Source organism: Geotrypetes seraphini, chromosome 2 (genome assembly GCF_902459505.1).
Source record: "Geotrypetes seraphini chromosome 2, aGeoSer1.1, whole genome shotgun sequence".
Taxonomy (NCBI): domain Eukaryota; kingdom Metazoa; phylum Chordata; class Amphibia; order Gymnophiona; family Dermophiidae; genus Geotrypetes; species Geotrypetes seraphini.
The window spans coordinates 72,458,162-72,486,139 of NC_047085.1; positions in this window are offsets into that span (position 1 = coordinate 72,458,162).

Here is a 27,978-nt window from a genome sequence, read left to right on the forward strand (position 1 = left end):
AACATAATAATAGGCTTACTGAGTCAGACCAGTAATCCATCTAGCCCAGTAGCCCGTCCTCATGGTGGCCAATCCAGGTCACTATCCAATCCAGGTACCTGTCAACCCCCCCCCCCAAAAAAAAATAAAAAAAAGTAGCAACATTCCATGCTACTGATCCAGGGCAAGCAGTGGCTGCCCCCATATCTGTCTCAATAACAGACTATAGACTTTTCCTCCAGGAAATTGTCCAAACCTTTCTTAAACTAGCTACTCTATCCGCTCTTATCACAACCTCTGGCAACGCGTTGCAGAGCTTAACTATTCTCCGAGTAAAAATATTTTCACCTGTAATTTCACCGTGTGTCCCCTAGTCTTTGTAATTTTTGACGGAGTAAAAAAATTGATCCACTTGTACCCATTCTATACCACTCAGGATTTTGTAGACTTCAATCATATCTCCCCCTCAGCCATCTCTTCCAAGCTAAAGAGCCCTAACCTTTTTCATCTTTCCTCATATGCAAGGAGTTCTATTCACTTTATCATATTGGTTGCTCTTCTTTGAACCTTTTTCTAGTTCTGCTATATCTTTCATGAAATATAATGACCAGAATTGAATGCAATACTCCAGGTGAGGTTGCACCATGGAGCGATACAGAGGCATTATAACATTCTTAGTCTTATTAACCATCCCTTTTTTAATAATTTCTAGCATCTTGTTTGCTTTTTTGGCCATCTCTGCACATTGGGAAGAAGGTTTCAGCATATTGTCTACAACAGAGGTAGGCAATTCCGGTCCTCGAGAGCTGGAGCCAGGTCAGGTTTTCAGGATATCCCCAGTGGAATATGTATGAGATGGATTTGCATGCACTGCCTCCTTGAGATGCAAATCTATCTCATGCATATTTATTGTGGCTATCCTGAAAACCTGACCTGGCTCTGGCTCTCGAGGACTGGAATTGCCTACCCCTGGTCTACAATCACACCTAGATCTTTTTCTTGGGTGCTAACTCCCAAGTTGGACCCTTGCATCTGGTAGCTATGATTTGGGTTATTCTTCCCAATGTGAATCACTTTGCATTTGTCTACATTAAATTTCATCTGCCACTTGGATGTCCAGTCTTCCAATTTCCTAAGGTCTGCCTGCAATTTTTCACAATCTGCATACGTTTTAACAACTTTGAATCATTTAATGCCATTTGCAAATTTTTAATCACCTCGCTCATTGTTCCAGTTTCAAGATCATTTATAAATAAGTTAAATAGCACCGGTCCCAGTACAGATCCCTGCGGCACTCCACTATTTACTCTCCTCCATTGAGAAAAATGGCCATTTAACTCTACCTTATGTTTTCTATCTGATAACCAATTCCTAATCTACAGCTGAACTTTGCCACCTATCCCATGACTCTTTAATTTCCTCAGAAGCCTTTCATGAGGAACTTTGTCAAAAGCTTTCTGAAAATCTAGATGCACTACATCAACCGGCTCACCTTTATCCACATATTTATTCACACCTTCAAAGAAGTCAAGCAAATTGGTGAGTCAAGATCTCCCTCGGCTGAACCCATGCTGACTCAGTTCCATTAAATCATGTTTGTCTACGTGTTCCACAATTTTATTTTTTTTTATAATTGTTTCCACTATTTTATGCACTAAAGTCAGGCTTACCAGTCTATAATTTCCCAGATCTCCCCTGGAGCATGAAAAATCAGCGTAACATTGGTCACCCTCCAATCTTCAGGTACAACAGACCATTTTAGTGAAAGGTTACAGATCAGTAACAGCAGGTCAGCAATTTCATGTTTGAGTTCTTTAGTACCCTGGGTTTTGAGGGGGTATTTAGATGAGCATTCTTGCAATAGAAAGGTCCTGACGTCTTTTTTGATTGTGCATATGCAATAGCAACAAAGAATAATTTTTTTTTTTTTCATTATGGTGATCATTCGTTCCAGCAAGTATCTGGAATGGCGATGGGAGCCACAACGTCCCTGTCCATAGCCAATCTCTTTATGAGGGCCTTTGAAGAGAAATGGATTTGTTCCAACTTTTATTCTTCTTTTATATGAATGTGAGTTCAGTTCATTGATGATGTCTTTATGCTGTGGTTAAACTCTGAAGCCTGTCTGCATGTGTCTTCTGTGTGGCTTAACCAATGTCATCCTAGAATCCAATCTGTTTTGACATATGGTAGTAAAACAATCTCTTTTTAGATATTCTTCTAAAGAAGGAAGGAACATTTTTTCCATTACCATCTGCAAAAAACCTAAGAGATCATAACACTTTTTTGAAATTTGATAGTAGCCATCCTTTAGCACTTGAGAAAAGTCTGCCTTTCTCTCAGTTTTTAAGGTATTGGCACATTTGTTCAGACATTAAGGGCTCCTTTTACAAAGGTGCGCTAACATTTTACTGGATTAGTGTGCACTACCCGAAAAACTACCGCCTGCTCAAGAGGAGGCGGTAGCAGCTAGCGCGCACTATTCCGCGCATTAAGGCCCTAACGCACCTTTGTAAAAGGAACCCCAAGGATTTTAAGCGGAGTGTATCCAAAAAAAGTTGATGAGGACGCATAGAAAAGAGTCAAATTTTGCAACAGAAATATTTTATATTTAGAGAAGAGAGATGACCAAGAGGAGCAGGTTTCTACCTGTACTGTATATTGAAATATGCTCTAGGCATTGCTAAAGTGGCCCGAATAGTGAGAAGACACTGGAATCTGTTGCCTGTACATCATCTTACGTCATCTAGATTGAAGATAGTGTATGCTAGGGATTATAACTTAAAGGAGATTTTGAGTCCAGTAGATGTTTTATATTTTTTTGAATACTGAAGAAGTGACAGGGGGGCATTTTAAATTTAAATTTGTATTTATTTATTTTAGCATTTATACACCGCTTATAGCCTACACGTGGTTTACATTCAGGTTCTCAAGTATTTCTCCTTATCTGTCCCGGTGGGCAGCTGTGAAACTTGTACGTCAACTCTTGAATTAGTTAAGCAGTTTGTATATCCTGTTAAGAACAAATGGTTTCTGTTCAAACATCGCACTCTCCACTGCATGTACAGAGAAATACACATGCATACCTGCGTTCTATATAATGGCTCTAAATTACACGAATCAGTAAGAGTTGTAATTTAGAGTCTTGGAAATGAGTCAAACATATTATTTCCAGGAAACGCACCCCCATGGAAAAAGGCGCGCTATGGAAAGGCAAGGTTGCCATATGTACACAGCAAGCCATTCTTGGAAGTACAAATGGTCATTTTGGAAACCTGCAGTGCAATAATTAATGAGCTAATTAGGGAAGAGATGGTAAGCTGGTCTTTGAAACCGTTAGCAATTCCTTTTATGTTTCGCCATGATTTTCATTCAGAACAGCAAGTAAGGTCATAAGCATGTTATATACAAAATCACAAGCGAGGAAAGACTTTATGATTTCAATATGAACTGCATCCCAAAGTGCTTAAGAAGTTGTAGCAGTAAAGACTTATGCCAAACAAAATGAAAGAAAGTGGAAAGAAATATTTTTATGCTCCACTAACAATTCTATAAATCTAAATGCTGATAATACATCAGGGATCGCTGCCGAGTCCATTCGTTTTTATAATATTCAAAAATGACAATGAACATAGGAAAGAAATTTCAGATTTACAGAGGATAAAAATATTGTATTAATTTGATTTTGATGAGGATATGGAGAGTTGTCTGCCTTTAATAGATTGACAAATGTGCTTAAAGAATATGCATTCGTTTTGAAACGAATGCTAAAATGCAACAGATGAGGCCATTTTTAGTTCAGTTTCTTCAAATGAACTGAATGGCCTCATGACCTGAAAATAATTCATTATCATTAATTTTCAGGTCCATTATAGTCTATGGGGCTAGGAAAACATTCTCTCTCTCTCTCTGTTTGGCCATATAGAGCAGAATAATCTTTGGGAGGAACAACCAAGAAGCAGGAGTCATTTCACCAATCACATTGAAACATTTTAACAAGCAGTCAAGCAGCCAAACAAGCCTATCCTAGCTTCACTGCTTCTAAATTAAATAATTTTTAAAACAGTTGCTGCTGAGTGGTTTGTAAATAAAATTTATCATACACAAAGGAAGAAGAAAGAAAGAAGGAAAAGGATCTAGGTGTCATCATTGAAGATGCATTGAAACCCTCAGCTCAGTGTGCAGTGGCAGCTAAGAAAGCAAATAGAATGCTAGGAATTATCAGGAAAGGAATGGAAATCAAAGATGAAAATGTTGTAATGCCCTTGTATATCGCTCTATGGTACGGCTGCAGCTTGAATACTGCGCTCCTGAGAGAGGTAGTGGAGAGGAACACGGTGACTGAGTTCAGAGAAGCGTGGGATGAACACAGAGGATCTAGAATCAGAAAATAATATTAAATATTGAACTAAGGCCAGTTCTGGGCAGACTCGCACGGTCTGTGTCTGTATGTGGCCGTTTGGGGGAGCATAGGCTGAAGAGAGCTTCAGTGGCTGGGAGGATATAGATGGGCTGGAGTAGATTTTGACAGAGATTTTGGCAGTTGGAACCCAAGCACAGTACCGGGTAGATCTTTGGATTCTTGCCCAGAAATAGCTAAGAAGAAAAAATTTTAAAAAAAATTTAAATTGAATCAGGCTGGGCAGACTGGATGGACCTAATGGGTCTTTATCTGCCGTCATCTACTATGTTACTATGTTACATGCCTTTGTATCAAGTAGGTTGGATTACTGCAATACTCTCTAGGATTAAATCAGGCCAATGTACGAGTACATATTGTTTGCAGTTGGTTCAACATACTGCCACGAGGCTTTTAACAGGTAGCAAAAGAATGGATCATATCACTCCAGTTCTATATAAACTTCATTGGTTATCTAAAGACCAACACATTAAGTTCAAGCTATTGTGCATAGTATTCAAAGCATGGCAATTGAAATCTCCATTGTATTTGGCAAATAAGTTGGTAAGATATAGTCAACAGAGATCCCTGTGCTCTTCTAGCAAATTGTTGTTTTCATTGCCAGGACTAAGGGCTCCTTTTATCAAGGTGCGCTAGCGGGGTTAGTGCGTCGGACATTTCATCACGCGCTAACCCCCCCAAGCAAGCCAAAAAACGAATGCCTTGTCAATGGAGGTGTTAGCGACTAGCGCAGCTGGCGGTTTACCTACCGCAGCTTGATAAAAGGAGCCCTTAGTAATGATTGACTTGATTCTGTTAATTAGAACTACTGTTTTAGTCTTTTACTCTTGTAAAATAGATTTTGTAATGTGATGGTATTGTATTTTTAATAAGTTTTCTTTATGGTTTTTATTTGTTAAGTTAACTATTGTAAACCGAGTCGAGCTCCGTCCTAGGCCCGATCTTGTTCAACATCTATATAAGAGACCTGACAGAAGGGCTTCGAGGTAAAATAACATTGTTTGCTGATGATGCCAAACTGTGCAATGTAGTGAGCAAAAGCACAACAGACAAAAAAGCAATGACAGACGATATGGTGCATGACTTACTTCTGCTGGAGCACTGGTCTAGGTCCTGGCAACTCAGTTTCAATGCCAAAAAATGCAAAGTCATGCACCTGGGAAGCCAGAATCCATGCAAGATCTACACCCTAAATGGCGAGATCCTGACAAGAACTGTAGCAGAAAGAGACTTGGGAGTGATTGTCAGGGAAGACATGAAGTCGGCAAACCAAGTGGAGCAAGCTTCATCCAAAGCAAGGCAAATCATAGGTTGCATACGCAGGAGTTTCATCAGCCGTAAACCTGAAGTCATTATGCCACTATATAGATCCATGGTGAGACCGCACCTGGAGTACTGTGTGCAATTCTGGAGGCCGCATTACCGCAAGGATGTGCTGAGACTGGAGTCGGTCCAGAGAATGGCCACCAGGATGGTCTCGGGACTCAGGGAGCTCCCGTACGAGGAGCGGTTGGGGAATTTGCAGCTCTACTCACTCGAGGAGCGTCGAGAGAGGGGAGACATGATCGAGACATTCAAATATCTCACGGGCCGCATCAAGGTGGAAGAAGACATCTTCTTCTTCAAGGGTCCCGCGGCAACAAGGGGGCATTCGTGGAAAATCAGGGGCGGGAAACTGCACAGTGACACTAGGAAGTTCTTCTTCACTGAAAGGGTGGTTGATCGCTGTAATAGTCTTCCACTTCGGGTTATTGAGGCCACCAGTGTGGCGGATTTTAAGGCCAGATGGGATAGACATGTGGGATCTATCCGCAAAGATAGATAGTGAGGATCACTGGGGTGGGCAGACTTGATGGGCCTTGGCCCTTATCTGCCGTCTATTTCTATGTTTCTATGTTTCTATGAGCTTTCTTGGAATGATGTCTCGGTATATAAAGCCAAGCCTTAGATTAGATTAGGTTATTGTACACTGCTAAATACTTATGTCAATAGCGGTAAATCAAATAATAAATCCAACCCTATCCAATGTCAGAAATGTGGATGCATGGAAAGTCCTCTCACTGGAGATGAAAATGGTAACAAAATTCAAAAATGTGTGGAATAAAACACAAAAGATTATTAATTGGAAAGAGAATGGATGTAAGATAAAACTTAGCAGTGTTTAGATCAGGGGTGGGCAACTCTGGTCCTCGAGGGCTGGAATCCAGTCAGGTTTTCAGGATTTCCCCAATAAATATGCATGAGATCTATTTGCATGCACTGCTTTCAATGCATATTCATTGGGGAAATCCTGAAAACCCAACTGGATTCCGGCCCTCGAGGACTGGAGCTGCCTACCCATGGCTTAGAGGTAACACCGGCAATTGGGAAATAAGGCCAGGGCAGGTCAAACTTCTATGGTCTATGTCCCAGTTATGGCTGGACACATGTTGATGGGCTGGAGTGAGCTTCGATGACAACTCCAGTAGTTGGGGAGTATGTCCAATGTCAGGCATACTTCTAAGATCTGTGCCCTTAAAATGACAAGGACAGATCAAGATCATGAATATATGTGTTATATTGCAACACATACTATGAGTTTGTTACTTAATTCCTAACAAATTTATCTTATTAGACAGACTGGGTGAACCATGCAGGTCCTTATCTGCCATCATTACATTACATTAAAATTAATAATCTGCCAATACCCAAAGAGTTCAAGGTGGATTACAATAAAGATATACTACTGGGAACAGTTCCAGTTAAACATATATCAACACCATCCAGAACTGTTAGGTCAAGTAAGAGCATATAATACCACTATTAATTTGGCAAGGTGAACTTCCTGTAAAGATATGTTTTTGAGAGTGTCCTAAATGTCATATAATTAAATTCTGATTTTATAACAATAGGAAGATCGTTCCACACAAGAGATGCTTGATGAGCAAAAGAAGCATTCCACTGACTGAACTGCTTAATTGACTGAAGATGGACAACAAAGACAAAATTGTCTACGAGAGGTATGATCCAATCTGCCTACTGATAAAGTAATCAAATTCATTAAATACTGTGGGTCCATATAAGATTTTATAAATTAATGTTACTATGTTACCATGTTAACGTTATCATCAGCAGTCCAGGCTGGGTGAGACAGGAACAAGCCGCGGTCATTTTTAATTAACTATTCAGTGGTCAGGTACAGCGGTGTTAAGCTTTAGAAAGGTAAGCTGAAAGGTTTGAATGTCTTTGTGCATTTTTTTTTTTTTTTTTAAATTAAAGAACCATCTGTAAAAAGTGTTCCCACAGTGTTGGGATATGCTAATTAACTAAGTCTAAGATAGTAACGTGGCTTAGATATGTGAGTATTAAAATGTTTGTTTTGATTCTATTAGGGATATGGTGCCTTGATAAAACCCCTTTGGCTGAAACATGTTGGTGGTATAAATCCCTGAAAGCATGACCACAAGTTTTAAGCTAAGTATTTAAACTGTTTATACACTAAGGTGGAAAAAAGTAGTTATAAATTTAATAGCAAAGTATGGAAGATCCGGTGAGGAAGTAGTACATAAAGCCTGACACAATGAATTTGTATGAGTGCTAGGTGGTTCTTCTGAGGATCTATAAACATTGTACTATTTACTGTGAAGCGAGTTAGGAGGGGTAAGAGAATATACACCCTTCTAATCCGAACCATGCTAACATGACACACAATAAGACGGGAAAAGCTTGCAGCACTAATGGAACATAATGAATTACAAGCCTAAGTATGCACCATTCATAATAATATATTCCACAGGCATCAGAATGGGGGGCGCCCAGGGCCGTGGCCTCCCTAAAAATTGCCACTTTTAAATTGCCACTTTTATCCCTGGTGGTCCAGAGGTGCAACGGGCAGGAGCAAGCTTTCTGCGCTCCTGCTCCGCTGCTAACTCGGTCGGTTGAGGCTGGTTTCTTCTGCCGCTGGGCTGCAATGAGCAGGAGCGTGCTTTGGTGCTCAGTGACTTCTTTGACTGGCTTCCGTGAATTCTCGCGTTCTGCTGCCCATGGTATATTCAGTCTAGAAGGAAAAGATCTCAGTGGTTCAATATGTCTCCAATTGAAAATATAAACAGCTTTACTATTCACACACTATCATCGGTCTAATAAAACTCCATTTTATTTAATAACTTGTTCAAAACTCTTCATAACTTTATCATAACATTTGTTAATAATATTAAGGCAATTGCTTTCTACTGTTTCAAGTTTATTAAGAGCATAAGAACATAATAATTGCCACTGCTGAGTCAGACCAGTGGTCCATCATGCCCAGCAGTCCGCTCACGTGGCGGCCCTCTGGTCTAAGACCAGCACCCTAACTGAGACTAGCCCTACCAGCGCACGTTCTTGTTCAACAGAAACTTGTCTAACTTTGTCTTGAATCCCTGGAGGTTGTTTTCCCCTGTAACAGCCTCTGGAAGAGCGTTCCAGCTTTCTACCACTCTCTGGGTGAAGAAGAACTTCCTTACATTTGTACAGAATCTATCCCCTTTCAACTTTAGAGAGTGCCCTCTTGTTCTCCCTACCTTGGAGAGGGTGAACAACCTGTCCTTATCTAAGTCTATCCCCTTCAGTACCTTGAATGTTTCGATCATATCCCCTCTCAATCTCCTCTGTTCGAGAGAGAAGAGGCCCAGTTTCTCTAATCTTTCGCTGTACGGCAGCTCCTCCAGCCCCTTAACCATCTTAGTCGGTCTTCTCTGGACCCTTTCGAGTAGTACCGAGAGGAAATGCCACTCTGGATCTAATCCTAAATGGGTTAAGGGGACCTGCAAAGGAAATGGAAGTAGTGGGACCGTTGGGAAACAGCGATCATAATATGATCAAGTTCAAGGTTGAGGTAGGAATACCGAAAGGAAAGAGAACCATAGTGACAACTTTCAACTTCAGGAAAGGAAACTACGAAGCAATGAAGGGAATGGTAAGGAAGAAACTTAGGAACATTTCCAAAAAATGGCAAAAGGTAGAACATGCCTGGTCTTTTTTCAAGGACACGGTGAGCGAAGCGCAGAATCTGTACATCCCCAGATTCAGAAAGGGGTGCAAAAAGAGTCAAACAAAAGACCCAGCATGGATAACTAATATAGTGAAGGAAGCGATAGGCAATAAGAAAAATTCATTCAGAAAATGGAAAAAGGACAAAACTGAGGGCAACTGGAAAGAGCACAGGAAGTATCAAAAAGAATGTCATCGTGTGGTCCGAAAAGCCAAAAGAGAGTATGAAGAGAGGCTAGCCAGGGAAGCACGAAATTTCAAACCGTTCTTTAGATATGTTAAAGGTAAGCAGCCGGCTAGGGAGGAGGTAGGTCCGCTGGACGACAGAGACAGGAAGGGAGTGGTGAAGGAGGAGAAAGAGGTCGCGGAAAGACTTAACATGTTCTTTTCATCTGTATTTACAAACGAAGACACAACTAGCATACCGGAACCTGAGCAATTCTTCAATGGAAATCAAACAGAAAAATTAACATCCATGGAAGTGAGCCTTGAAGATGTCCAATCCTCAGGCAGGCAGATAGAAAAACTAAGAACTGACAAATCCCCGGGTCCGGACGGAATCCATCCAAGGGTTCTAAAGGAATTAAAGGAGGAGATAGCGGAACTACTGCAGCAAATTTGCAACCTATCCCTGAAAACAGGAGTGATCCCGGAGGATTGGAAGATAGCCAATGTTACGCCCATCTTTAAAAAGGGATCAAGAGGTGACCCCTGAAACTACAGACCGGTGAGTCTGACCTCGGTTCCAGGGAAAATTGTGGAAGCACTGATAAAAGAAAACATCGATGAACATTTTGAAAGAAACGAACTTCTGATAGCCAGCCAACATGGTTTCTTTAGGGGGAGATCGTGCCTAACTAACTTATTGCACTTCTTCAAAGGAATTAACAAACGGATGGACCAAGGAGACCCCGTAGACATCATATACTTAGATTTCCAAAAAGCCTTTGATAAGGTGCCTCATGAACGTCTACTCCGGAAACTGAAGAATCATGTGGTGGACGGAGACATACACAGATGGATCAGAAACTGGTTAGTGGGTAGGAAACAGAGGGTAGGAGTGAAGGGCCACTACTCAGACTGGAGGAGGGTCACGAGTGGTGTTCCGCAAGGCTCGGTGCTTGGACCACTGCTATTTAATATATTCATAAATGATCTAGAAACAGGGACGAAGTGTGAGATAATAAAATTTGCGGACAACACCAAACTATTTAATGGAGCTCGGACTAAGGAGGACTGCGAAGAATTGCAAAGAGACCTGAACAAACTAGGGGAATGGGCGACGAGATGGCAGATGAAGTTCAACGTTGAGAAATGTAAAGTACTGCATGTGGGAAGCAGAAACCTGAGGTACAACTATACGATGGGAGGGATGCTATTGAATGAGAGTACTCAAGAAAGGGACTTGGGGGTAATGAAGCCCCCAATGACAATGAAGCCAACGGCACAGAGCGCAGCGGCCGCTAAGAGAGCGAATAGAATGCTAGGTATAATCTAGAAGGGTATTACTACCAGAACGAAAGAAGTTATCCTGCCATTGTATCAGGCAATGGTGCGTCCGCATTTGGAGTACTGCGTCCAGTATTGGTCGCCGTACCTTAAGAAGGATATGGCGTTAATCGAGAGGGTTCAGAGGAAAGCGACACGTCTGATAAAAGGGATGGAAAACCTTTCATACACTGAGAGATTGGAGAAACTGGGTCTCTTTTCCCTGGAGAAGAGGAGACTCAGAGGGGATATGATAGAGATCATGAAGGGCATAGAGAGAGTAAAGAGGGACAGATTCTTCAAACTTTCAAAAAATATAAGAACAAGAGGGCATTCGGAAAAGTTGAAAGGGGATAGATTCAAAACAAATGCCAGGAAGTTCTTCTTTACCCAACGTGTGGTGGACACCTGGAATGCGCTTCCAGAGGACGTAATAGGGCAGAGTACAGTACAGGGGTTTAAGAAAGGATTGGACAATTTCCTGCTGGAGAAGAGTATAGAAGGGTATAGATAGAGGATTACTGCACAGGTCCTGGACCTGTTGGGCTGCTGCGTGAGCGGGCTGCTGGGCACAATGGACCACAGGTCTGATCCAGCGGAGGCATTACTTATGTTCTTATGTTCTTCAGGTACGGCGACCACTCATTGTAAAACTAAGGGCTTCTTCTATTATATTCTCTTATATTTTAGCATGGGGAGCCACGCTGAATGGCCCGCGCTGCTCCCAACACTCATAGAGTTCCTATGAGCATTGGGAGCAGCGCGGGCCATTCAGTGCAGCTCTCTGTGCTAAAAACTGCTAATGCAGTTTAATAGAAGAGGGGGTAAGTGGTTTACAAAAAATGAGTGGGGAGTAAAAAGAATTACATAAAATTACATAAAGGTAGACAAAATAACAAACACATAGATACAATAAGGTAAAAATATGGAGGGGCCCAGGAAGAACTACACTACACTTCACTCTCTTCATAGCACAGCTGTAAGGGTTAAAGCCTGCATATAGATTTTACATAGAGCTAAATACATTTCTCCTGCTAAATTCAGAGACTGTGCCTGAAGCAGGGAGAATCTTTGGCCTACTTCTGTTCTTTAGGGGTCTTATCTGTGACTCACTGAACTGATGCAATTGGGATTTATTATCGTATCATATGTTTCAACTTAGAGCCTTATCAGGGGCACACTGCCCCTTTAAGACATCTTGGTGCACAAACTTCCTGACAGCCATTCAACAAGCGGCTCAGCGCCGGGCAGGAGCGAGGAAAGGTTGCTCATGCCTAGTACACCACTGGGCTGCTAGAACTAGAGGCAGCTATTCAGGGAGGGACTTAGTGTGGGGCAGGAGCACGGAAAGCTCACTACTGTCCGGTACACTGCTGGACCACCAGGGATTCAAAAAGATATGCTGGGGGACGTGGGAGTGAGGGAAAATTAATATTAACCCCTCCCCATCTTATATTCGAGTCAACCTCCTCCTTTTTAGGGGGAAAAGGGTACCTCGTCTTATACTCAGATAAAGTTATATTTGCGTATATAGGGTAAATTGAAGAGCAAAGTCAATGCCAGGCAGACTTCTATGATCTGTGCCCTGAAAATGGTAGCGACATAGTATCACATCACACATTATGAGTTTATCTTGGGCAAACTCGATGGACCATACGGGTCTTTATTTGCCATCATCTCATATGTTAATATGTAGTACTTCTTCCCCTTTCATTTACTGAGCTGTAATGACATATACGGGCAGTCCAATATCCATTTGTACATTGTTGAGGGGGATTTTGTAGGTTTTAGCCTAGAATTCTGCTTGGAGTATTGTAAGAACATGCTATATTAGTTTAGATTTTTATTTTCTGGGATTTTTTTATTTTTATTTTAGCAATCCACAGAGCCCAAAGAGAGCTCTGCACCGCAGGCAGTGCTGAATTCTTACAGCTGCCAATACATATGGTAACACAGTGGCATCTGCAGTTCCTGCCAAAAATGGCAACAGTTTCAAGATGTCAGTGTTGTTCACAACTCAAGAGTTTCTCTCAGGCTACGCCAACTGCCAAGTTAGAATGCACAAAAACCAGAAGCCTTTAACCACATGGCAATAGATTACTCTTCCCCCATTAACATGGATTAGCTAGGCAGATATAGAGATTGCCACCTCTTTTGGTTTTTAGGAATAGTTAAGAAGGAAATTATCTTTCCAGTAGGTTCTGCTGGATCCTTCCAAATGCTTTGGAGACACGATGCTGGGCTTGATGTCCTATTGGACTGGTCAAGAATGGTATTCCTTTACTTCTTATTCCCTAGGCTGTTATTAAGGTGATGTCAAAAGGGCAACTGTCCTAATTTGACTTTTGAGTATGTCCACCTGGGGTGGGAGTAGGGTGGGAGGATATTTTTAATCTGAATATGGTAAGGTTATTGGGATAGTCTATGTTTCTGTGTTTTATTGAATAATCATTGGGTGGGGGGAGAAAATGGTTGGTTATGCATATTTGTAAGTTGAATGCGCTTTTATTAACATATTATATGATATATATATTTGTGTATTGCACTTTTGAAGTTTAGAAAATCAATAAAGAATTTAAAATGAAAAATGAAAAGGGCAACTCACCTGGGCCCCATGGCTACAAAGGGGCTCCTCCATGCAAGCAGGCACAGCCTCTCCCTCATCTTTTTTCACTCTTAATCTTCTGCTGCTGTGTCAGTTACCAAAAATGTAACAGGCATATGTTAAACACATGCAGGTTGTTTGTTCAACATATGTTGGAAGTAACCGATGCATGATAAATATGTGAAGGAGGAGGGGTGTCACATGGACTGGGCTCTAATTAAATGCATTCAACCAACAGTAGCCTAGGACAGGCAACCCTCATGCTCACCTTCTGTCTGTTACACTTCTGGTACAGACTGGAAGAAGTCTGGGATAGGAAAGACAATTGTGCCTACCTGTGCGGAGCTGAGCCGCTGTCTGTCTGGCTGAAGCTGCCTCAATTCATAATGTCAGTCCTGCAGCTGATGTACCCAGTAGAGAATGACACGGTGACAAAATTCATCACCGTTCCCGTCCCCGCGGATAATTGCGGGAAACCATCTTCATGTCATTCTTTAAGGAGAGAGGGAAGAATCAGAGTATGAATGGCCACAACCAATGACCCTCAAGCTTTGCTTTGAAGAATGCTGGTGTAGAAGGACTGAGGTTGAAGACACTACAGAATGACAGTCTCTGTTATCCAGAGCAGATATTGTGATGTCATAATGCCTCATTCCACCAGTGCCTAAGAGCCAATCACATCAGTGATATCTCAATGGCTTCATTATCCTTGGCTCACATAAGAATGAGAGTATGAATGGCCACAACCACTGACCTACAAGCTTTGCTTTGAAGAATGCTGGTGTAGAAGGACCGAGGTTGAAATAGACACTAGAAAATGATATGGGATTATTTCCCACGGTTATCCGCGGGGACGGGAACGGTGATGAATTTTGTCACCGAGTCATTCTCTAGTCCCAGGTAACCATCAGCTGCTGTTGATTTCTTAATTTCTTTGCACTGTGGTGCAGCCCAGATCCTAATTAAAAAAAGGCGCTTTAGGCCAGCCCAGGAGCTTCAACTGGTGAGGAAAAAGGTTCCTTGAAATTCTGGCCCTGATCAGGGGGAGGGGGGGGGAGGGAGAGAAGCATGATGGTGGCAGTAGAGATTTGGAGATGCTCTAGGCCAGGAGGAAGGAATCTTTTGTAAGTTCGCCTCTATAAATAATCCATCTAGGTTGAACTTGATGTCTGTTGCTGGATGGGTGGAGTGCATGTGTCAGCCAGCAATAGATTGAAGAGGCTGCTGCTAGCCCCTCCAAAGTATTTAAATGGCCTCACACTGACAACCCAATTGCTGTATATAAAATATAGTAATAAATAAATGCCAGTAGTAAATAAATGACAGCTTCTATAAAAATAAATAATAATAAATAAATAAATAACAGCTTCTCTAAAAATAGTATCCAAATAGGATATAGTATCGGCAAGTTAGGCTAATGGAGGAGCATACACAGAGTACCAGTATATCATGTGTTGCCCAAACCATTCTAAAAGCTTAAGTCATTCGGTATGCTACTTTTATACTCTAGTTTAGTAGCCTAGGGTTAAGAGTGCTACCTGGTTACAAATTACATACTTAGTTTCTATTGGATTGTCACATTTGGCATTTTTGTTGATTGGATGGTATACATACTGGTAATTAAGTCATAATGAAACATGGTGTCACTTGGTGTCAAATATGACTTCTCTATTTCCCCTGACAATGCATTCTTAATACTTAGGTCAATGATCCCTGAGGGTGAGCACTCTCACCCTCCCTCCTAATCTTGCTTCTAGATTGCCAACAGCTTTATTTACAGATGATGCCATTTTGACCATGTCATCTTGACCTGACATTGTGGCTTTCTTGTGGCCCAAGCATTTCTTGGAATGTCCCAGAATAGAACACCCACCATTCGTCACAGTCAGCAGATGCTTGTCAGCTTCTAGAGCAAAGATGAAGTCCTCTTGCAAAAGTATTAATTGTGCTGCCAGGAAAATATGCTCTTTTTGCACAGCCCATAGACCTTATGCTAGGTTTGATTCAGCAGCACAATGCCCCTCCTGAGGGTCTCCTAAGGGTCTTTTTCCCTTTCAAGACTTACAGGTGTTAGTGGGGCTGTAGCTGTGGTAGTCAGTTGGGGAGGGGAGGGGGGAGAGTGTGAGTAGGTCAGGTTGAGAGAGAGAGAGAAAGTATTTGGGTAGGGATGAGGAATGGGACTAGAAGAGAAAGAAAATGGCTGGCTCAGGACAGGTTGAGGAAAGGAAAGAGTGAGAGCAAGACTGACTGGATTAGGTTTGGAACTGGAAGGTACTTGAGTAAATGGCTGGGTCAGATTTGAGACTAGAAGGAAGAAGGAACATGCTGCCATTAAAATGCTGGAATCACATAGCAATGGGGTAAGGGAGGCATCATTTGCCAGTGGTCTGATTATATATTTCCTAAATAAAAGTAAATGATAGTAATAGCAGGAGAGATTTGGATTGGATAGGATGGAGAAGAATGGGAACTGGAAATTCCTTCTTAATTTTTACCCTGGTTCCCAACATATCTGATGCAGGCAGGACTGACAAGGGGGGGGGGGGGAGAGCGAGCAAGCAAGGCAGCTGCCCTGGGCTCCACAGCCCCATGGGGTCCCACGGCATGGCATCTTCCCCAGCATGGCTTAATGTTTCCCTCCCATCCCCCTCACCTTCCGGTATACAAAAACCAGAAGATGAGGGGGCAGCAACTCTGATCAGCTGCCTCAAAGATTTTTCTCTGCTGCGGTTTACAATACATTGACTAGTAATCAGGTATTCTTAAGTATTTTCTTTATCTATCCCAGTAGGTTCACAATATACTGTAGTACCCGAGGCAATGGAGGATTAATTGACAGAGTCACAGGAAGTAGGCTGGGATCAAATTGAACCTCAGGGTGCTGAGGCATCTGCTCTAACCATTAGGCCACGCCTCCCCTTTATATACTGGGCTATATGGCTCCCTGAAGCTATTTTAAGTTAGTTGCAGGAGACGAAAGGATCAGAGAGAGGGGGAAATGCTGGACCAAAGGTGAGGTGAGGGGAGCCTGCAGAAAGAAATGATGGGCCCAAAAATATGTGGGTGGGTGGGGGGAATGAGAGAAAGAAATAGATGGTGCACAATGGGAGGGAGGGAGAAGGAGAGATATTAGATGCAGAGGGTTTGAGAGTACAGTCAGGAAGTAAGAGCAATGTTGGTCCTAGGGATGGAAAGGAGGGAGAAAGAAAAGCTGGACAATGAGAGAGAAGAAGAGAAGGCCTTATAGATGAGAAAAGCTTTCTTTGGTTAGATGGGTGGACCTGTATTGATTCTGGAACAATAAGCTTCCTGGGTGCAATGTATATTGCCATGCCAGTGAAAACTTCAATAAGTCATACAGTATATCTGGTCTATACGGCTGTTTCAAGGCATCTCCAGAAGTCAGCTAGTCAGGGCAGGATTACCCAATAGGCCAAGTAGGCACATGCCTAGGGCCCGAAATGGTCAGGGGGGCCCGATGAAGGGCGGTGGGCTTCTCCAGCATCGATTGGCAACGCGGGCTCCCCCCCAATCGGCAACACGGCCCCCCCCATTGACGGAAAGTAAGACAAGCAAGCAATGCGGGTAAGAAAGGCAATGGGAACTGTAATTGTGCAAGCGGTGCTGCTTGCCCAAAGCTTCCCTCTGACTGCAGCTTCCTGTTTCCGCCTAGGTGCATGGTGGGGTGGGGCAGGGCAGGGAGCCCAGTGTACTTGTGTGCCTAGGGGCCCTCGACGAATTAATCCTGCCCTGCTGCTAGTATGACTGGTCTGACACGTCCCCCTGGTCTTTCTGGAAGTTGAAGCCTCATCTAACCCTTTTGTTTTTAAATAAATGCTCCTTGGTTGCTAAGTGTCAGAATATTGATGCGACATGGTTTATGCCAGCATAGCCTTCATAGGCCCTTGTGTGTGAGGTACATTTTTTTGAAATTTGTCATTTTTTAAAATGTTTTTAACATGCTGAACTGGTCCCTCTGTTCCCAGGATGAAATATACCTCAAAACACCCCCTGGTTGTGCCCTTCAACTGCAAACCGCCAACTGTAGCAATGAAATATGAGTGTGTGGGTGAATTTACCCCTTGGAACTAATGGGTATTGGTGGATATATGCCCTCCCCCTCTCCCAGTCCCCGCCATGTCATTTCCTTCTTGGAGGTCCTGGCGATTGCAGGTGAGGAGAAAAGGTAGGCACATCTTAGCTAGGACAATGGGGGGACCAGAGATGTTGTAGGGTTACTGTGTGTGGGATTCTTACATTGAACTCTGAGGCTGTCTCAGATGCCAGATGAGGCCTGGGTACTCACTGCACACCTGCCTATACCAGCGCCTCAAGGACTCAAGATCCCTGTGAATCCTGAAGTGCCTGTTGGTGGAGAAAGTTGGTGGAGAAAGAGGTCAGGTGATTGTAAGGATGGAGGTGATATGGGTGCTTAATGTATGTGAATTCTGTGCATGAGCACTTAGGGTCTATCTGCATCAACATTCCAGAGTCAGATTGATATAATGTCCCATAGGCCTTTGCTGATGTTGGTTAGGTCAACTGAAAGTGCTCACTGCTAGCAATGCTAGGCTGACAGTGATGGGCCTTCTTGGCTTCACATATATGATTGACAAGGGGAAGGTGTGGCTCACTGGTAGAGCTGCTGCCTTTACACCCAGAGGTTGTAAGATCAAATACCAGTGCTGCTCCCTGTGACCCTGGGCAAGTCACTTAATCCTCCAGTGCCCACTGCTTTGAAATGCCAACGTCACAAAAGGCAGTATACAAGTCCCCCATTTCCAGTACTTGTGACATACAGTGGAAAGCTCCACACATGGTCTTAGAGAAATAGCGACAAGCTTCTTGCAAGGAGGGATGGGAGGGCGTGGAGCTAGTGAGGGCTGACATCATTGGGGACCCTCATATTAGGAGGCCATTGATGTTATTTGGGCCCTCTGACAGCTCCTAAGGAGCATAGGCTGCCTCTGTCTAGGGCTTATATAGTGGAGGGCACTAGACTTCAATCTTTCACATGTTTAGTTAGTTCATTTTAAAATACCCTTTTTTCCTGAATATCTTTTTGATTATTGGTCCTGTATTTTGGACATCCAACTTTAGTCATCCTAAAGAAAATGCTCCTCCCAGTTGCATTCCATGACAGTTGAACATAATTCCTTCTATAGCTAAAAATGAGCTTGAAATCATTTTCACACTCAGAATAAGTGCACAATTTAAATATGTTGTGCATTTTTGAATAAAGGAAACATTTTAAAATAGGGCACATAGCCATATTTAACATATCATCCTATTTCTAGATTATTTGCCTTTCAGTAAAAAAATGTTGCCGTACAACAATATTCTCCGTAACTTCCCCCCTCGATATGGAATTCTTTACCCTCTTTCCTTAGGAAGGAAAAAAATGTAAACAAAGTCAAAGGGGCATTAAAAAATTTTCTTTACAAAGATGCATTTGAGCAATGAATAACACCATGTTTTCTTTTTTGATCCAGTAAACATTCTCGACCCTGATACATTGCCCATGTTTTGAGCTCAATCTACCATCCTTTTCTCCCTTTCCCCCTTGTTTTTCCCTCTTTATGTTTACTTTTCTGAATTTATTGTAGTTCCACCCTGTCCTTTTGCATATTTAAGGGTCTGTCATTGTCCATGTCTCATGTTTTAAATATGTTTAAAAAAATCTTTATTCAATTTGAAGCCATAAATAAGTGCAACATATAATACAATCATATTACACTATAAAAGCACATAAATTCAATTAAAATTGTAATCTATTATAAATAGACATATTACCCCCCCCACCCCTCCATACTCATATTCAAAGATTACACTCAAATTAAGGAATTAAAAATATTTTCCAACCCTCCCTCCCACCCACCCACTCTGGGCGTGCATTATCAAAGGGCAAAATCAACCATCACTCATTGCAAAATTTTAATTTAAATATGCTTTTAAGATTATAATTATATTCCCTTTTTTATGTACATTGCCTAGAATCTATAACAGGTGTTCAATCAAAAATTTTAATGAACTTGAAACTGAACACGTTGTACCAGAAACTGTACCAGAGCACATTGTACCAGAAGCTTTGTGTACCAGATACACAAAGCTTTTTATTAGACATAAATCATACCATTTATAGTTGAACTGAGGCATTGTGCTGAGAATACATTCTTTAAATAATTTCAATTTGAATATTTAAGTACAGGAATTTGAATAATTGCTTTATCTTTCCTATCGGTCATTAGATTAAATAAACCAAGGGAATTCATTTGGAAGTTTTCAACTGCATGCTGAAATGCTCAAACACAGACAACTCTTTTGGATAACAGAATTCTTTTTATTCAGAATTTTCCAAATTCTTATGGAGAAAGCAAATTCTCAGGAAAGATAGGAAATATGCTAAAATCATAAACAATATCTATACACACACTTCAAACAAACTATTCAGAGTGTAATATCCAAATCACTCATTAATCATTACCCCAAGCAAATCACTTCAAACCTCAGCAGTGCTGCTGCATTAATAAATATTTGACAAGCAGACTTATCACACCATTATCATCATCATTGGTCAAACAGTCGTCTTCATTATTTTAAAGCTGAAATAAATATCTCATATCTTATACTGTATGTCTTATAAATACTTTTTAAGTCATTAATATATCAGTAAGTACAGTAATACTTATCTTATTTTAATAACATCTAGGGTATCTCATTGTGACATAGATTCTATGTTTCACCATAGCTTTATCAAGGATATTCCCCTACAAAAAGAAAACACCTTATCAGGCTGTAAAACTTAAAAACATTTGATAAGTTCTACTCGTACTACCAACACATAACTACATTCATTCACTTATTGTCCTCAGCATGGTCCTCTTTGACCAGATGCAGTTGAACCTCCCACGACAAAAAACCTCATGTACAAACCCATATAACAAGTCTCTCAACCACCATCAGAGCTGAACCAAGCTACCTCACGTTTCATAAGAAGCTAAAGATCTACCTCTTCAATTCCATATACTCTACCAACAACGAAACCTCAACAACTATCAGAATCAAACTAAACTACCTCACGTTTCATAAGAAGCTAAAGATCTACCTCTTCAACTCCATATACTCTACCAACAACGAAACCTCAACAACTATCAGAATCAAACTAAACTACCTCACGTTTCATAAGAAGCTAAAGACCTACCTCTGAGACTCCAAATACTCCACAAACAACTATATTCCAACAACCACCAGAATCAAACTAAACTACCTCATGTTTCATAAGAAGTTAAAGACCTACTTCTGAGACTCCAAATTAGAGAATGACACAGGGACAAATTTTTCCCCATCCCCATGGGAACTCATTTTCCCATCCCGTCCCGGCAAGTTCTTCTCCTGTCACTGCCCCATTCCTGCAAGCTTTGTCCTTATCTGCATAAGCCTCAAACACTTTAAAATCATAAGTGTTTGAGGCATGTTGTGAGCCTGCTGGTGCCGGGTTTTGTGTCTGGCTACCGACCAGGGCTCAACAACCACAGTCCTTAGCGTGCTTTCAAAAGAGGCTGAAAGTCCTGCTGGGTTTCATAAACAATGCAACATAAAAATTGTCAGGAAAATAAAGCTATTTCAAAACTTGAGTCCAACTTTATTTATTATCACAGTTCCCAAATAGCAAAAGTGCCACAGTTTAAGATTTGCACTCAAAACCAAACATAAACAGAAAATTGGGACTTGCAAAAATAGTCCCCCCCTTTCTTGCAGGTAAGTGTCCAAATAGTCCTGTAATAGCTTTGTCTTACAGTTCTCACCCTCACAAGGGAAAAATCAGAGCTACTAAAGCTTGCACAGTCTTGCCTTAGATTGCCCTAGGGTTCACAAGCCCTAGCTCACTATACCGAATATGCCTGGCTTCGCTCAGGCCTTCCCAGCCATCTTAACAAGATGGTGGGGGAGGGGAGTAGCTGAATCCACCATATAAAGCTTGCCAAAACTGGCCCCACGATCCCCAACCCGAGAAGATCTTCAGTGGATTCTCCCCACTACTACCCCTCTCACACATTCAGCAACAGAGTTCCTGTTCCTGAGAACTCATTTTGAACTCAGAGCCTGACGGTCTTCCTGAGTTAGAGCTGGCACATTGATCAGCCCTTTTCAGTTTCGGGCTAGAGTTCTGAGGAGTTCTCTTGGGCACAAGCCTAGCTTTAAGGCTAGGGTTATTACAATGTGCAGTTAAGGCAGAGACTGTGTCTGAATTTAAGAAAGCCTGGGATAGGCATGTAGGATCTCTCTGAGAGAGGAAGAGGTAATGGTTACTGTGGATGGGTAGACTGGATAGACCATTTGGCCTTTATCTGCCATCATATTTCTTTGTTTCTACAGGAATGGGGCAAGGACAATGACAAAACTTGCGGGGACAGGATGAGGAAATTGTGTTCTTGTGGGGTCTTTGTTTCTGTGTCATTATCTACTCCAAATACTCTACCAACAATGTCAAATGAATGTCAAATGAAAAATGCACATACTACTCGAACAAAATAGGCTCCCCACAACCAACATTAAAGAATGCTTCAAACTAATCAACATACTATTTGAAGTTAATCATCATAAAAGATTCCCCTCCACCCAACTACCAACTGCAGAACTCTTTGTGTCTTACTTCTAGACAAAAATCCTCATGCTTAGAGTTTCCTTCCAAAACTCCCCCCCTAACTACCCCTTCTCTACCTCACCACCCCACTCCGACTTGAGTCCTGCTGACATGACATGGAACTACTTTGAAACCCCCAATTGGTTCCAGTTCTTGCAACTCTACAATAAATATGCCAACTCCTACTGCTGCCTAGACACCTGTCCACCCATCATCATGAAAGTAGCAACCCCTCCCTTTAAAGCTCTGCTTTTCAACCGGATCTCACAACAGATGGCCAAGGGCGAGTTCCCGACTGAACTTGGCCACATTCTCATCACACCCAACTTAAAGAAGGATATAAAACTGCTGGAGAGGGTGCAGAGATGAGCAACGAAGCTAATAAAAGGTATGGAGAACTTGGAATACGAGGAACGACTTAAGAGACTGGGATTGCTCTCCCTTGAGAAAAGGAGACTGTGAGGGGATATGATCGAAACTTTCAAAATACTGAAAGGAATCGACAAAATAGAGGAGGAAAAAAAATTATTTACAATGTCCAATGTGATACAGACAAGAGGACATGGACTGAAGCTAAGGGGGGACAAGTCCAGGACAAATATCAGGAAGTTCTACTTCATGCAACGAGTGGTGGACACCTGGAATGCTCTCCCAGAGGAGGTCATTGCAGAATCCACCGTTCTAGGATTTAAAAGCAAACTAGATGCACATCTCCTTACGAGAGGCATAGAGGGATACGGGTGACTAAAATTGTGCCAGGTGTACACCTGGTGGGCCTCTGCGTATGCGGATCGCTGGACTTGATGGACCGAAAGTCTGATCCTGAGATGGCAGTTCTTATGTTCTTATGTTAAGACCTCATCTCCTCAACCTCCAACTACAGACCAGTTGCTAACATTCCCTTCTTCACCAAATTGGCATTGACAAACTATCTGGATAAATTCTCATCTCTACATGAATAGCAATCAGGATTCCTTTCACACCACAGCACCGAAACTGCCTTAGCCACCATCGTGATCACATCTCTCAAATTCTCAGCTCAGGGAACCAGGCACTGAGCAATGCCTTTGACCTGGTGGTTCACGACATACTCCTTAGCTGTCTAGATTCCGTTGTACAGATCCATGGTGAGACCTCATCTGGAATATTGTGTACAATTCTGGAGGCCACATTACCAAAAAGATGTGCTGAGAGCTGAATCGGTTCAGTGAATGGCCAACAGGATGGTCTCAGGACTCAAGGATCTCCTGTATGAGGAAAGGCTGAGTAAATTGCAGCTATACTCACTCGAGGAACATAGAGAGAGGGGTGACATGATTGAGACATTCAATTATATCACAGGCCATATCGAGGTGGAAGATGATATATTTTTTCTTAAAGGACCTACAGCCACAAGAGGGCATCCGCTGAAAATCAGGGGCGGCAAATTTCATGGCGACACCAGGAAGTATTTCTTTACCGAAAGGGTGGTTGATCATTGGAATGATCTTCCACTGCAGGTAATTGAGGCCAGCAGCATGCCAGATTTTAAGAAAAAATGGGATAGGCATGTGGGATCTCTTAGGGGAAGAAGTTAGGGGTGGGTGGGTTATTAGAGTGGGCAGACTTGATGGGCCGTGGCCCTTTTCTGCCATCATTTTCTATGTTTCTATGTTTCTAGGTATTTCGGGCCAAGTACTAAACTGGTTCAAAGACTTCCTGAAAAACCGCTCCTAACAAGTCATCAGTGAACAAGTCTACTCACAATCATGGATCAATCCCTGTGGCGTTCTCCAAGGTTTCCCTCTTTCCCCCACCCTCTTCAATGTGTACATGTCTTCACTTGGCCATATACTTTCAATGCTGAACCTCAAATCTTACATCTATGCAGATAACATCACAATCGTCATCCCAATCTCTTCCCTTTTCAACAGAAACCAGACTCTTCATCTCATCAGTCTTCGACCAGGTAACACTCTGGACAGAAAACTTCAAACTTAACTAAACCCAGAAAAACCCAAATTCTTTATGGCCACTCCAACAAAAAAATCCAGCTATTCATCAATCAACCTAAATGGAAGAAACTTCCCAATAAACCCTACCATAAAAATCCTAGGTTTCACTCTTGACCAACAACTAACACTCAAAGCCCATACCAACAACTTAATAAAAAAATGTTTCAGCCTTCTATGGAAACTACGCACGCTAAAACCCTATTTTGACTTTGCATCGTTTAGATTGTTAGTGCAATCATTAATCCCCAGATCATTGGACTACTGCAACATTATCTACTTAGGATCCCACAATAAAACCATACAAAGACTGAGAACTATCCAAAACAAGGCAGTACGGTTAATCTTTGGACTAAAAAAATCAGACCACATCATCCCATATTTCATAAAACTCCATTGGCTACCGATCAAGGCAAGAATTATCTTCAAATTTGGGTGCCTTTGTTACAAGACACTTTTCAGCACTTCACCCACCTATCTCCTAAGACACTTTGTCCTACAGGACAAACCCCGCCTCTCTCGCAAACCATTACTATTCGCATTCCGAAATCCCAAGGGATGCCAATTCAAAAGATTCCTTGATAGGACATTATCCTTCCAAGCAGGAATCTGGAACAACACCATAAGTGACCTCCTCCTGAATTCTTTGACATACCAATCTTTTAGAAAAACAATGAAAACCCACCTTTTCGTCAGATTCGCTTGAATACCCATCCTTCTAACCATACCCAACTCCCTTCATCATTCCCCCTATGCTGTCATATCCCGATACACCTATACTAGCTACAAACCTGTACCTGTTGCTTTACCTGTACATTGTAATCACTTGTTCGCTTCAATACTGTATACCGTCATAAACTGAAAAGGTATGACGGGATATAAATAAAGCTATTATTATTATTAATCCTAGGACCTACACTATGAACCTATCCCATTGGTACCTATATTACACAATTTACCAACCCAGGTCTACTACCAACCTCTGCACTGTTCAAAAATTGTTCGATGCCAAATATCGTTCAATGCCAAATAACTGTATCTTCCTCTATTCTGCTTACAATGTCACAATTTGTATACCAATAATCTTCAAATTGTAATTCACCTTGAATCTGTTTTGGACATAGTGTGACTCAGAAATTCCAGATTAGATTAGATTAGATAATTCCCACACTCAAACTTTCTAAAGCAGAAACATGGCCGTGGCGTTCATTTCCGTTTTAATAATATATTCTTGGTCACCTGCTTTTCTTAGCCAATCACAGAACCCAATCTACCCTTTAGATTAAATTATTCATTTACTGTATATCAGTGTCATCCATTCTAGCTCTGTTAAACCCATTTGGAACCACCATATTTAAATAGAAAATCAATTTTTATTTTTTGTTCAATTTTTTGTTCAGAGGGAGCTCAGAATGGTTTACATCACATGTGTCAAACACAAGGCCTGTAGGCCGAATCCCTGCGGCAATGCTCCCAAACGTCCCCTTCTCAGATCCCAGCATGCCCTCCCTCCCGCGTCAATCCTACATTGCTGTCATGCCGGAAAGTCTGCCGGCTTTGGCAGCAATTCTGCAGTGTTGTCCGTGGCTCTCCCTCCTCCCTTCTGTGTGTTGCGGTCCACCCAGGCGGAAACAGGAAGTTACGTGTCAGGCAAGCGAAAAGCAGGAGGGGGAGCCACGTACAACACTGCCGAATCACTGAGGCTGGCAGATTCCTCGGCTTGGCAGTGACATCGAACCGGCGTCGGAGGGGAAGATATGCCGGGCTGTGAGGAGAGAGGGACCGGTGCTGGAGGGAAAGGCATGCTGGGCTGTGAAGAGAGCGAGATGAAGGGAGAGAGGTTGGATCTTGGGTAGTGTGGAGGAAGAGGGAAAAAGATACTTGAAGGGAGAACCGTTGGGAAGAGAAAGGGAGAAATGATGGACCTGGGAGCATCGGAGCCACCACTGGCGCTGGGGCCCACACTGTGCGTCAGCAGGAGTAAGTATCTTAATAAAAAATCCAGCCCACGACTTAGCCTGTGTTTTAGATTTTGGCCCCTTATGTGATTTGAGTTTGACACCCTTGGTTTACATGAATTTATTCAGGTACTCAAGCATTTTCCCCTGTCTTTCCTGGTGGGCTCACACTCTATCTAATGTACCTGGGACAATGGGGGGATTAAGTGACATGCCCAAGGTCACAATGAGCAGCATGGTTTTGAACCCACAACCTCAGTGTGTTGAGGCAGTAGCTCTAACCACTGTGCTATACACTCCCCATAAATCAGGTACTCAAGCATTTTCCCTAACTGTCTCAATGGGTTCACAGTATATCTAATGTACTTTTGGGTAGTGGAGGATTAAGTGACTTGCCCAGGGTCACAGATATAACTGTGGGGGCTGAGGCTGTAGCTCTAACCACTATGCCACACTCTCCTAATTTAAATTCAGAATTGCTACCTTCTGGTCCTACTTTATCAATAACCCTTCATCTAAGATCTGAAATTTCATGTTTTTTTATCAAGCCAATGTACTAAAGGAGCTTGAAGATTGCCTGTAATTATGCATGATTTATGTTAATTAAATCTAAACTTAATCTACTAGAACATCCTACATATAGTAAATTGCAGGGATATTTTATAATATATATAACATTTAAACTAGAGCAAGATGTTGAATAAAAGTGCATGAAATTCTCTCTTAGTAGCAGGATCAAACCAGAATGGTCCTATCATAGCTTTGACATTGTCCACATATTTCATGAGAGTAAATTCCATCATTGTTCACCTTTAATTCAAATCTTTGGAATGCTAAAAACTCTCCTATTATCTTCTCTCTTTTACAGGTAACCTAAAAATGTTGTATATATTATAAAATGTCCCTGCAATTTGCTATACAGTATGTAGGACATTCTTTGTTACATATAGCTTTACTGGCACTGTCTTCTACATTCTGTGTTATGAAAATCAAAACTTTGATTTCTTTATTTTGTTATAGAAATGACAAGTTGCTCATATATATCAGTTGTGACCCCTGAAGAAACCCGGATTATTCCGGTGAAACAGGTCCCGTTAGGCAAAGGGCATCATTGAAAGCTAAGTCAAATTTCTATACAATAAAGATGCATTGACACTGTACATCTCATCCTCCAAGTCCAAATTTGTGTCCATTGAAATGCAGAAATTTGATACTTGATCTCAATGCTCCAAATGTCTTTCAGACCAGTGTTTGGTTTCTTTTTAAGAAGTCCAGATAATAATTTATACCATTGGGCAGCCTGGTGACCCATGAAGTCCGCCTGAAAGCATAAGAACTCCATACTATATTGATCTTTAAGGTTTTTCCACTCAGGGAACCCAGCCTGAATGGCCTGCTTCAATTGCAACCATCTAAACCTTTCTGATTTATTAAGGCTATATTTATATTGCAACTGTGAAAACTCAAGCAGTTTACCATTAGAGATAACATCATCCAAGAAGCATATTCCTGCTATCATCCAATGCTTCCAGGCGACCTTTTCTCCGCCAATTTGAATCTTGGAGTTTAGCCATATAGATCGATTTGTAGATTTGTAAATTGGAATAGTTGTTAAATTACTTACATAACACAATGTTTTCCATGTATCAGCTAATATTCTGTTATCTGTGTCAGCATCTATGAGACAAACATGGTTTTTGATGTTGCATTATGGACCCCTGTTCGGTTACAAAAATTGGATAGCTCTAAGTCTAATAAATGTTGGCTTTGTCATCTTGAAGCAGGGACTTTAGATAATTTATTATTCTATTGTCCATTTGTTATGACTTTTTGGAAATCAATTTGGGACTAAATTAATTGTTTATTAGATCTAATAGCATTGG